We start from the raw sequence: 12,731 nt of genomic DNA, 5'->3' as shown, positions 1-12,731 counted from the left end.
TCAACACAGAGCACGGCTGATTTTGGGGTCCAGCTCTCTTAGCCTCCTCCCCCCACCTCTGCCTCCCAGACAGCCGGGTTCGCCCACTCGGGCCACGGCCGGGCCCCCAGCACGTCGCCCGGGGCACGAGTCACGCATGTGTCTGCAGCCGCTCCACCTCTCCCCTCACTGACTCGAGGGCGCCCCCCGTGTCTCACGGTACTGACCCCATCCTGAAGAAGTGCAGTGGGTGCCGGGACCTCACCCGCACCCAGGAAGTGAGGGGGTCTGGGGATGCCAGGGAGGTGCCGTGTGTCCCGACTCGGGTCTCGTCACTGAGCGAGCGGGCCACTCAGCCTTTCCCGGGGGCCCGAGAAGGGGCTGGGCCAGGAAAGCCCCGCTCGCTGCCCAGAGGGGACCAGCCTCGCGTGGGCAGCCCTGGCGAGGTCCCCAGGCTGAAGCCACCTCTGGGCACTCTGCTCCCCAATCACCACGGCCAGCAAGCAGGCCCGGGTGACCCAGCCCTGCCCGCCGAGGCCCAGGACACAGCAGTCGGCTGTGGGCGCCAGTGTCCACCATGGATCCAACCCCCGGCCCCCGCGGACGGCCCAGCCTCACGGCCCAGTCATCGTGATTGAGCAGAGCTGCACGGCGTAGAAGCCCACCCCGGATCGGGTCTCCAAGAGGGGGTCGCTATCCCACCTCCGCTCTCTGCCCCTCAGACCCCCAGGTGTGGCCCGTGAGCCCGGCAATGGCTGGACCACCACTTCGCAGCCGTCTGGACGGCCTGGGCCAGAACAAGCCGACCTGAACCCGGCCACGGACTCAGCTATACGGACAATCTCCGCGGAGCAGGTGGCAGGGCCAGGTGGGGTGTTCAGCCCCTGCCCACTGTCTCCTTAAGCCCCCCATCACCCCAGCAATGAGGAAGCCCCGGGGCACCACACGGCCAGTGCCGCGGTCCCGAGCTCTGGTCAGGCTGCCTTCCTTTCCGGACGCTGTCGCGCCCTCCCGCTCCCCGGAGCACCCCTGACGCCAAGCAGCCTCCTTCCACCACGTACCCCTGCCGCAGCCAACAGCTCAACTCAAAACCTAAAGCTTTTCCACAAATGTATGTTTTCATAAAAACACACACAAAAATCTATCTGATCTGGCCCAAGAGGCAGGAGGGAAACGCATTTACGGCAAAGGCTTGTAAAGTTCCTGTCTGTCTCCCAGAGCTGCACTTCTCAGCCTGCTGGGTTCTGTCCCTCTCCTTCCACAGTGCCAGCCAGGTGGTACCCACCCACCCAGCCATCCAGGTAACTTTCTCCTGAGGGCACGTGCTGCAGTTCTCTGCCCCTGAGGTACTCATGTTCTGACCCACCCGGGACACCAGAGCTGAACAAGCACACGCGCCCCGGCCATGGGGGGCACTAGCCCGGGACGGGGAGGCAAGCGCGGTGCAGGTCCTGGGGAAACTCCTGGAGGCCTGGCTGTGACGCCGACGCTGACCCAGGATGGGGAGACGGAGCTGGTGCTTCCCAGATGAGAGTTTCAGTCCGGGAAGATGCCAAGTTCCAGAGGTAGCGGTGACGGCTGCACCATACTGAGAGTGTACTTAATGCCACTGAACCACACACTTAAAAATGGTTAAGGAACTTCCCTGGCGCTTCCACTGCAGGGGCCACAGGCTCGATATCTGGTCGGGGAGCTAAGATCCCGCGTGCTGCGTGGCGTGGCCCCCAAAGTTAATGATGATAAATAAATAAAATGGTTAAGATGGTAAATTTTATCTTATGTGTGTTTTACCAAAATAAAAGAACACACAGCCCCAGAAATCAGTGAAGGATCTCAGAGACCAGAACTGGAGGGGCAGGGGCCAGCCAGAGCCCGGTTGTCTGCAGCCAGTGGAGCCGGGCCTCCGTCCCCTCCCCAGCCCCAGGCCAAGCAGGAGGAAAAGAATCTAGAAGCTCCAACTGCCAAAAGCAGGAAATCAGGGATGAAGAGTCAGAGGGGGCAGGGTCGGGGGAGCGCGTGGGACGACAGTGCTGCCAGGCACTGCCCCACCCTGGGAGGGTCACCGGGCGCCAGAGCCCGCACAGGGCCTGCCCTGGAGGGGCGACAACGGCCCCTCAGAGTCACTCATTCATTAGACACAGAGGGCAGAGACTGCGGATGAGCGCGGCCTGGGACGCGAGCATCTCCACCAACACAGATGAGGAAACAGAGGCCATGGGGTGTCTAGGAGCGCCGCCCTCCAGAGACTGGCCGCCAGATGGTCCCCCTGCCGGGAAGCTGGCACTGGCAGGCAGGTGGCGCCAGACAGCCCTGGACGCTGACCCAGGGGACATGAGCCAGGACAGATGGGCCCGCTGGCCTCCAGCCCCAGCAGGGTCACCCCGGGCCAGGATGAGAGAGGGGGCTGGGGTCACATTCCCAGCCCACCTCCCCTCCCTGTTATCAGGGCCTGGGGACAGGGTAAGAGGCCAGCAGAGCAAGAGTGGCCCGGGGCCAGCACGGGAGCAGGCAGCAGAGGCAAACAGGACTCAAAACGGGGAGCTGACGCGACTCTCAACTTCTCCCCGGTTCAGAGGGGGAATCAGGTTCCCACAGGAGAAGGGCTTTCGTGCTGGGAGAGTGCGGACTTGGGTCCAGACTCCTGGCTGCACACCTAGCCCTCGGGGCCGGTGGTCTAAGTGCCATGAAGGTGGCCTCACTGTGACTCTGCATGACAAGGAGGCTCAGGGCATCTGAGCAGGCCACCTGGAGGAGGTGGCATTGCTTTTGGCCTTGAGGACCGGCTAAGACTCAGGGAAGGCCAGGGGAGGTTTGGGGCAGCCCCAGGCTCCAGCAGAGAAGGAGGACACTCAGGTGAAGAGGCGGTGGGGACGTCCTGAGAAGGGGGACAGGCCTGCTCTGCCCAGGCAGCTCCCACCTCCCCACCAGAGCTGCCCGTGGCTGGTGACCTCATGGGGGAAATATGCCTTTTCCTGAGCCAGGAACAATAGGACGGGGTGAGGGCAGAGGGAAAGCCAGCAGGGCTGCCTGCTGGGCAGGAAAGGCTCCCCCACCCCTCCCGGCACGGTTAACCCTTCAGAGACCCTCACCCAGCACAGCAGAGCCTGGTCCTGCAGATGGGGAAAGTGACCCCTGGTCTCAGCTGGTGCCCAGCCAGGGAGGGAGGGAGGCCGGCGTGGAGGTCACAAACACCCGGGACGTTCCACACAGAGCTGGACACCACGGCCCGGCCTTGCAGGGAGATGGGGGCCTGTGGGGAGGGGGGCGGCCAGGCGTCGAAGACCCCAGGTCCACGTGCGGTGTCGTGACGTCACCCCAAGGCTGACTTGCACCCCGGGTGGGAGAAGAGGACACAAGGCCCGTCCTCCCGAGGGAGTTTGAGGAGGCCGCCCGCCCCAAGCCTCAGTTTCCCCACCTGTGAAGTGGGGGAAGGCGTGCAGCGTGAAGGGACCCTCGGGCTCCTCACCTCGACCCTCCGAGGGGTGTTCTAGCCCCATGCGGGGAAGCCCCGGGACACACAGGACGCCAGCCTGAGCACCACACCACCGGCCAGTGGGACCCGCAGGCCAGCGTGGGCGGGTGACCCCAGAGGCTTGCAGGGGCCGCACGAGAAGGCTCAGAGGTCATGCCAGGCCTGCGTCAGCATCAGAGCTAAAAGGACAGTGGGCCTGGGAGAGACCCAGGGAGAGGCCAGGACTGGGGGGGATGCACCACGGCCGCCATGACTGCCCAGCTCCCGTGAGGGGCAGTACTGTCGCCTGTACTTTGCAGATGAGGAAACTGAGCGAGGAGGCTGACACCCCCCAGAAATGGTGTGGGTCTAGGTGGCCCAGAGAGCAGAAGTGGGTGGGTGAGGGTCAGCCCCAGGCGCTGCCGCACCAGCCCTACAGGACAGCCTGCAGGGGACAGATGCAGCAGGGGCGCCGGTCCAGGGCTAGCAGGTCTGCAGGGTCAGCTGTGGGAAACCAGGGCCCGGGCGGAGCTGCCCGCCCTCCCACCAGGCTGGGGGGCAGCCAGGCCCCTTCCAGGGCGGCCAAGGCCACGGCACATGGAAAAACGGGGTGGAGGACGGCAGGGCGCGGGGCCCAGAGTCCAGGGGCTACTGCAGCTCACCGGCCCCCTCCTCCTCTTCTTGCTGGGCCCTGGCTCGGGGTCACGGGGAGGAGGGCAGTGGGCTGAGTGCTTGGGAAGAGCTTCTGGAAGGAGGTGGCTCAGTGGCAAAGAGCCCGGGCCAGGGCCCACGGAACTCACCCCAGCCTCCGTCTCCCCACCTGTGAAACGGCTGGAGGCCCAGCCCTGCAGGAGACGCGGGCCTCTCTGGGCCTCAGTTTCCCCAGCTGTTGGGTGGGAGAGGTCATAACCACTCCGGCTCAGGGGACTGCTGCCATGGAAACGGTGCCCGGCAGGTAGCAGAGAGAACTCACCAACCTCCAAGGCCCTGCTGGAGGACACAAGTCATGGCCGGCCACGCCCATTGCCACTCCTCTTGTGTAAAAGTTAAATGAGGGACTTCCCTGGTGGAAGGTGGTTAAGAATCCGCCTGCCAGGGCTTCCCTGGTGGCGCAGTGGTTGAGAGTCCGCCTGCCGATGCAGGGGACACGGGTTCGTGCCCCGGTCTGGGAGGATCCCACATGCCGCGGAGCGGCTGGGCCCGTGAGCCATGGCTGCTGAGCCTGCGCGTCCGGAGCCTGTGCTCTGCAGGGGGAGAGGCCACAACAGTGAGAGGCCCGCCTACCGCAAAAAAAAAAAAAAAAAAAAAAAAAGAATCCGCCTGCCAATGCAGGGGACACGGGTTCGAGCCCTGGTCCGGGAAGATCACACATGCCGTGGAGCAACTAAGCCCGTGCGCCACAACTACTGAGCCTGCGCTCTAGAGCCCGTGCTCCGCAACAAGAGAAGCCACTGCAATGAGAAGCCCGTGGACCACAACGAAGAGTAGCCCCCGCTCGCTGCAACTAGAGAAAGCCCGTGCACAGCAACGAAGACCCAATGCAGCCAAAAATAAATAAGTAAAATAAATAAATTTATTAAAAAAAAACACTTAAATGAGCACAGACACACAAGTGTGAATGTCAAAAACGCCCGAAAGAGCCACACTAAGCAAAGCCAGTGTTTACCTGCGTGCGAGGGGGCTCGGCCCTACCTGGGAGGCTTCCTTCTTCACAGGGAGAAGGTTCTCACGTGTAACTGGGGTTGTGTATGGTGAACTGACCGAGAGGGGAAGACTAGGGGGAACACACCGCAGGGCATTCGGGTCACCAGGACCAGGCTTCCCTTCCACAGGCCGGGCAGGAGGCTGGGAGAACATGAGGCATCTGAGTCCCCAGGCCCCGGGGCAGCGGCAGGGTTAGACCCGGGCTCTCCTGACCCGCCCACAGGCACCCTCGGGCCTGCTTCTCCGCCAGCTGGGTGAAGCTCCTCTGGGCTGGGCCAGGCGGAACCCGGAGGCTCAGAGACCCCGGGGGAAGGCTGCCAGGCCAGGGCAGCTGCCAGGGCGGGGGTCCCGTGCAAGCCTGGCTGCCCCCCATGCCCCCAGCCCGCTGCATCTCCAGCCAGCTCGTTCCCTCTGCCTTTTTTGGCTCAGAGGAGAAACCCATCAACACTTCCCTGCTGGCTTCTGCCAGGGGCGGGAGACGGAGGAAGCGGACAGACGTGGCAGCGGGAGCGCCCAGCGCCACCAGCCGCCCCCTGCCATCCGCACAGGCAGCCGGGCCTCACGGCTCCCACGGCAGCACCCACAGCACGCGTTGGCCACACCTGCCACAGCCCCGCCCTCCAGGCCCAGACCCAGAGGAGACCAAGGGCTAGATCAGACCCAGCTCTCTGGAAGGGGAAGGCCGGGGAGGTCAGCCGACGGTCCACCCCACGCGCCCCCTACCCTCGGGACAAGAGCTGTGGCCGGCGCCAGCACGGGCAGCGGGGCTGGCACCTCAGGGCCCCTCGGAGAGCCCACGGAAGGCTGGGGGAGGGGGCGCTAAGGGGCCCCGCCGCCCAGACCCGCCCGAGGCCGAGACGGCAGCCCCTTCAGCTGCGTTCCCTCCACTGACCGCCACCTGCCCCTCACGGTCCGTGCGGCACGTGCCCGCCCGAGACCCCGTCCCGCCCGACCAGCTGAGGGCTGCACGCGGCCATTCGGGGCTCCCTGCACGGGCGGTCTCGGGTGGGACCACGCTGCGGGGCAGGGGGGCAGCCGGCTCCGGGCGCCACAGGAAGGCCAGGCCTGCACAGCCCGAGGGCCTCCGCGACCTTCAGAGGAATCCCCTTCCTCCCACAGGAGATCGGAGGCCACAGACACGGACGCAGGCTCGTGGGGACGGGGCTGGGCAGGACGGAGCAAGGGATCGGGGCGGCCACGGGACACTGTGTCACCTACGTGGAGCCCCGCCCGCAGCCTGGGGCGCCCAGGTGCAGGCAGAGGGTTTACCTGCCACCGCGTCCAGGTTTAGCGAATACGGTGTCCGGGACACCCGGCTGCATGACTCCCTGACTGCACAGGGCAGGCGCAGGCAGCTGGTCCCCTCCCTGCAGCACAGGCTCCGGGAAGCATGGCGACTGCCCAGGGCCAGGGGGGCCTGGTGGCCGCCGTGGACCAAACACAGGGGAAGGGGCTGAACCACGTCTCGGGGGGGTCCCGACAGCACCAGCATTGCCCAAGACGTGCCACACGGGCCAGGCTGGTACCACTGCGGCCGTCAGACCAGGATGGGTGGGGGTGGAGGATGGCCCCCTGAGGTGACCGGCAGGTGAAGCAGGTGGGACGTGAAGACCTGAGCCTGAGCTTTCAACCAGCACTGCCCAGGCCCGGAGGGCCGGGCGGCCAGGCCAGGGTGGGGGGCTGAGGAGAGAGCCTCTCTGGAGGTCAGGCGTGGGCCTCAAGGGCCGTTCACAGGCCTCCTGACTCAAAGGGGAGCCACCTCCCAGGCCCCACTGCAGCCCCTCCTCTGCCAGGGAGACGCGGGGGAGGCCCTTCGGTGCCTCTCCCCTCGAGGCTGCTCAGACCCCGTCCCCCAGGGCTCGGCCTCCCCTGAGGACCCTCAGCACTGCCAGGGACCAGCCAGCTCCCTCAGGCAGGGCCCACAGGGCTTCCCTGGGAACCAGCGCCCTCCCGGCCCTGTGTCTGGAGCTGCCGGTATTTGCTGTGGTCTCTGCCCCCCTGGAGGGTCACCTCGCCCTCCACAGTGGAGAGGCTGGATTCCAGGCCAAGGGTGGAGCCCACATTCCACAGAGAGGATGAGAGACCGCCCCCCACGCCCAGCCTCCCAGAACAGGAGGAGGCCTCACTCTTCTTTATAAATTTATTTATTTTTGGCTGCACTGGGTCTTTGTTGTGGTGTGTGGGCTTCTCATTGCCATGGCTTCTCTTGCTGCAGAGCATGGGCTCTACGCATGTGGGCTCAGTAGCTGTGGCTCTCGGGCTCTAGAGCACAGGCTCAGTAGTTGTGGTGCACGGGCTTAGTTGCTCCGCAGCATGTGGGATCTTCCCGGACCAGGGCTGGAACCCGTGTCTCCTGCGTTGGCAGGCGGAATCTTAACCACTGCGCCACCAGGGAAGCCCCAGGAGGCCTCACTCGTATCTGCACAGTCTCTGCAGGCTGACAGGTATGGGGACGGGCGTGCTGACACGCCCCTCCCCATCTCTGGCCTGGATGCGGTTTGACAACGTGCTCCCTCCCCAGGCCACCTAGAGCTCAGGGCCTGGCTGAGATGGGGGCCAAACCTGGGGATGCACGGAGGGCCACAGTGAGCAGGTGACAGCCAACCCATGTCCCCAAGGTCAGTGCCCAGCATAAGGAGCCCTCCTGCCACACGGGGGGAGCCTGGCGCCCTTGGCCTCTGCACATGGGTCAGCCCTGTGCAGGGCCCCCGCCCTCCCGGACCCCTGCCTCCACGACGTCCCAGGGACAGGCAGGACCCCCTCCAGCCTCCAGGAAAGGGGCTCCCAGCTGAGCCGCACCCCCAGAACGTGAGGAACAGACCCCACTGCACCCCCGTGAGCACCCACGCTCGACCCTGGGCTCTGTGCCAGCGAGGGGCTCCTACTGGCCATCTGTCAGACGGGGAAACTGAGGCACAAAGGGTCCAGCCAGGGTGCCCGTGAGGACATCAGGCCCTCCAGAGCCCTGCTGTCCTCGCGGAGACCGAGCCCTGACCGGCTCCTCGGCACACCAGCTCCACGCAGCCGGGTTCCACCTGCTCTTTCCCGGACCCCCGTCCCCCAGCTCCCCGGGGACAGACAAGTGGCCCCTGACAACCAGAGTGTCCACGTGCCCTGCAACAGGCTGCCCATCTGGGGGGCGCAGACAGAAACACACGTGGTGACGGGACAGCGGCCTGGGCACCACTCCCACCCCACGCAGAGTTCCAGGCTAGTCGACACAGTGGGGCCCCTCGAGACACCCCGCCCACAGCGCCGGATATGGGGGAGGGGGCCCTCCTGATCCAGGACACGGGCCTCGCCACCCACACTGCCTACCTGGGCCTCGGGGAGCCTCAGCCACCAGCACCCTCACACAGACCCCGTCCAGGGCCTCCGCACCCTCGGGCGACGTGGACAGGTACGTAGCACCCAGAGCAGCGCGAGGGGACTCGGAAGGTGACGCGAAGCCGCGGGTGGCGCGGGGCCGGTGCTGCTTCCACGGCTCGGAGGTACGCGCGGACTGCACCCTCCCAGGGCCCTCCAGCCAGCAGCCCACACATCTTCCCCAAAGTTCTCCGTGTGACAAGACGCGGCGTAACCCCTCCTACACACCCGTGGTTCTCCTAGCGGGGTTCCCAGGCCACCCCGTCGGCGTCCCCTGTGGATCTGGCGGCGACACAGATCCCAGGCTTGCCCAGACCCGCGTGCTGTGACGCGTCCCTGGCGGACGTGCCCTGCCGACGGAAGGCTACCTGGGCCTGGAAGGAAGCAGGTGCGCGGCCCTCCCAGCTTAGAAGGAGCGGCAAGATGATTATTCGTGGGACCCCTGCCGCAGCCGGGCCCGACAGTGCCACCCGGACCTCCTGTGGGGGGACAACGACCTGCCTTCCCCCGCGTCCTGCACCCACCCCCCTCCACCTGGAGGCGGTGTCCGCTTTAAGGCCGGCCCGCGGCAGCCGGGCCGAGGCCACGGGGCTTCTGAAGAGCCCGGGCTGCGTCACCTTCCAGCAGCCACCGAGGCCAGGGTCACCCTTCCAAACGTGGGTGCCCGCCGCCAGCTCTGGCCTGGGACTGGAGGGTGGGGCGCTGCCCCAGAGCCCCACCCTGTGACTCAGCTGGCCCGCAGCACCCCGAGTCCCTCTGTCTGTCTGGTCTGGATCGTGCAAACAGCCCCAGAGCCTGGTCACAGCCCGCCCCGCTCTCCAGGGCCCTTCCCAGCACCTAGGGAGGGGAGGAATGCCACCGGGCCACCTCTGGCTGGCAGGCGGGGGTGGGTCCGCAGGCCCCTTCAGAGCCCTGCCCTCCCCAGGGACACGGGAGCTGGGGCAGGGAGGGCGTCCCCGCCTGGGGGTTTAGGAAGGAGGCTCTGGTCATCCGTGTGTGTCAGCAGGAGACAGTGTCAGGGCCCCTTGGGAGAAAGGGGACATTGATGGGCCCCTGCCCCACCACCATCTTGCTCCCCGGCAGACGCCCGCCCCAGCACAGCGCTGACCCCGGAAGGCGCCCCACAAACGTGGGACGGAGCGGGTGCCGACGGCAGGGAGCAGCGGGGGCGGCCCCACCCTTGGAGAACCTGTCTGCTCTCTTCACTCGGGTGAGGGCACTGAGGTCAGGGGGCTGCCCGAGAGCTTGGCGGTGTGACCAGAGACATCACGTGCCCACCAGCACACCCAGCCTTGCTTTCCCCAAGTGGCAGGCTGGCAGGGAGCTTCTGTGAGGGGCCCTCAGGCCAGCGTGGAGCTTCATCCCGTGTCAGCCTGTTCAGTCAGCCTTAGATGGGATTTCCACGTCCAGCAGGCACTGGAGGACGGTGGACACCCTCCCAAAGGTGCGGCCAATTGGAGGAAAGCCTTACAGCAAAGTCTGAGGCCCCCAGGGAAGAAGGAATTCTCCAGCTCCTTCAAAATTTGGACTCCAGATTGCAACATGAAGGCTTGCCCAGATTTCCAGCCTGCTGGGCTCCTTGCAAAGTTCAGACTGGTCTCACAATGGCGCGAGCCAGTTCCTTAAAACAAATCTTCTCCCTCCCTCTCTCTCTCCCTCCCTCTCTCCTTCTCGTATATAGGCGGCTCTGTAAGACACCATACCTATCTATCCATCTCTTACTGGCTGTTCCTCTGGAGAACCCTGGCTGGTCCCCCTGCTTTCAGGCTCCTGCACTGTGGACGGCAGGCTGGCCCGCCCGCCGCTGAGGTCTGGGCCCAGGTGGCTGTAGGGCTGGGGCAGAAAGGGTGTCGGGGGCCCCACACGGGCTCTGGAAACTCAACAAGTGCGTGGTGACCGAGGGAAACATCAACACTGTCTGCTCCTGTAACAACCAGCCTGGGCAGGGCGGCTCAGCCTGCCCCCACCGCCCCCGCCAACAGACACCATCCCCTGGAGCAGGGATGCAGCGCATGCCACTCTGAGCATCCACTCCCAGGGGCAAGACGGCGGGGGGCGGTGGCAGGGTGCACCCCAGGCTGAACTCCGGCTCCATCAAGCCGGGAGTGGGCCGCTGTTTCCCCTTGGCAGGAAAGGTTGCTTGACCCACTCATAGAATGTTCACTCTCCTTTTCTTCCTTTTCAGAATTTTTTTAGATGCAGAGAAGCACAGAAATAATTAGCAAGCAAGTTCTCCTCCTGTTACCGTGGTTCGGCTCTCACACGTTTCTCCCGCCAGCGCCTGTTTTACCAGATTAAACGTCACCCACCAGCTGCAGTGGCCTTTGCTCACCTCCCCAGGACTCCTCTCCCCTCCTTGAGAAAAAACGCTCATGAATTTCAGGATATCCTTCCAGGAAAGAGCCACTTCTGGGCTCTGGATTTTCTACCTGGGGTCATTTCCAAGGGGGCATCCAGGCCTGCAGCTGTGGCCTGTTGGGCTGCGAAGATTACAAAAGCAGCCTCGGGCACCCCGGGCTTAGCCCCATGTCCGCCACGTAGGTGCCACCCTCGCCCGGGCTCCCGTGAGCCTGGCCCGGCCCCTCCTGACTCCCAGGAGACCACAACCCAGGGTCCCCCGGCAGCCCACCCGACAGGACTAAGCGGGTCTGGGGCTTTGTCCCCTCTTAAATCCGCTTTGAAACGTCCTGAGGCCCGGTCTCTGAGCCTGCCGAGAGGGGCTGGGGCAGGGGGAACGGGTGTCGCCGGAACCCTGCCCGCCTCCACCCGCCGCTCTCAGATCCCGCCGGCACAGTGCCATCAGCCCTCAGCCAGGGCACCAGCACAGACCCAGCCGCCCTGCCCAGGCTGGCCGCCCGGAGCTGTCGGCGCACGGAGCAGGGACTGTGCCGGGGGAGGGGGGTCCCCGCAGGCCACAAGCCAAGGCCACTCAGGCAGCGAGTGACAGAGCCGGGCCTTGCACTACGGGGCAGCCTCTCCCCTGCAGCCAGGAAGCAGCGGCCCCCTCCCGTGGTCCTCTCGGGATGGAGCTCAGCTCCGTCACCCGCGGAACAAACCCACGCTCCCTGACGGGACCCCCAGCCGTGCCCATGGCTCCAGCACCACCGGCCTCTTCCCTAAACTAGCTGCGCGGCGCACACCCCTCCCCGCACACAGCAGCCCTGCCCCTCAGCCCCGGCCTAGCTCTCTACCACCTCCTGCGGGTGATGGACCCTCCAGACGGAGGCTCGAGCCCCTGAGGGTCCATGCTGCCGGGGAAGGGGCCAAGGCCAGGCCATCACCCAGGCTCGGGCCAGCATCGCAGACCCAGAGCAACCCTCGAGGCACGCCCCCAACCCGTCCGGCTCCCGGACCACGTGGCGGGAGTGTCCCCACTGGCCCCTGGTGATGGGGTCAGCTTCCCAGACGAGAGTGGGAGGGGCCACTTAAGAGCAGAGGGCGCGGGCAGGTGGGGACGGGCCGTCCCGGCCGAAGCCATACGTTCAGTGCCTGGAAAAAGAGGGGCGGCAAAAACTGCCTCTCACCCACCACATCCAGCATTTCTGGAAAACCAATCCGGTTCCTGACAGCAAAGCAAGCGGCAGACGTCCGTGGGGGTCCCGAGCACCATGACGAACAGGCCCCCACGAGGCTCGAGGCGGAGCCGGTGCCCTCCCTCCTGGCCAGCTCCACTCCCCGGGGGCGGCCAGGACCCAGCGACCCTTCCCGGCAGCGAAGAGCAAGCGGGCAGCCCCCGTCCACCGCCCCAGTCTCAGTCGGCCCCGCTCCCAGAAGGCCCCGGCCATGGGCACCGGGGTAGCTGTGAGCTCGGGGCTGCCGCCCACAACGGGCAGGTCACAACGTGCCAGGGACGCCCCGAACTGAGAGGACGCGTTCCTGGGCCCGGCAGCCTGTGGCCACAGGACTCAGGCTCTGCGTCCCCCCTCCCCCGCCCCGTGATGCAGGGACAGCAAGCCCATACGCCGCAGCGGCTGGCTCGTGGGTCCTCCACAGCCGAGTGGGGACAGGGAGAGCGCTTGTGGCCGCCCACCTGAGGCCCGGCCTGTGCTCAGCCCGAGGCCACCTGCCCACAGCCCGGGGGCCCTGGGACCAGACCCAGGCCTCAGCACACCTCCCACCGCTGCTCCCAAGGGTCAGGGCTGAGCCTCTGGGAACGTGCAGGCTCTGGTCACCTCAGGGGAGGAGGCCCCCAGGCGTCCTCGCTACACACGGACAGGCCGCAGGGTTCCCG

At 65.9% G+C, this 12,731-nt stretch overlaps 1 protein-coding gene across 1 annotated transcript in view; it reads right to left on the bottom strand.

Moving 5' to 3' along the window:
- Positions 1 to 12,731, bottom strand: part of PIEZO1 (piezo type mechanosensitive ion channel component 1 (Er blood group)) — a 53,579-nt gene that overhangs the window by 29,303 nt on the left and 11,545 nt on the right. The window lies entirely within an intron of this gene.

This window comes from Mesoplodon bidens, assembly GCF_964165515.1.
Source record: "Mesoplodon bidens genome assembly, chromosome: 18".
NCBI lineage: Eukaryota > Metazoa > Chordata > Mammalia > Artiodactyla > Ziphiidae > Mesoplodon > Mesoplodon bidens.
The sequence above is the reverse complement of the archived record's forward strand: the minus strand, read 5'-3'. Positions and strand labels throughout refer to the sequence as shown.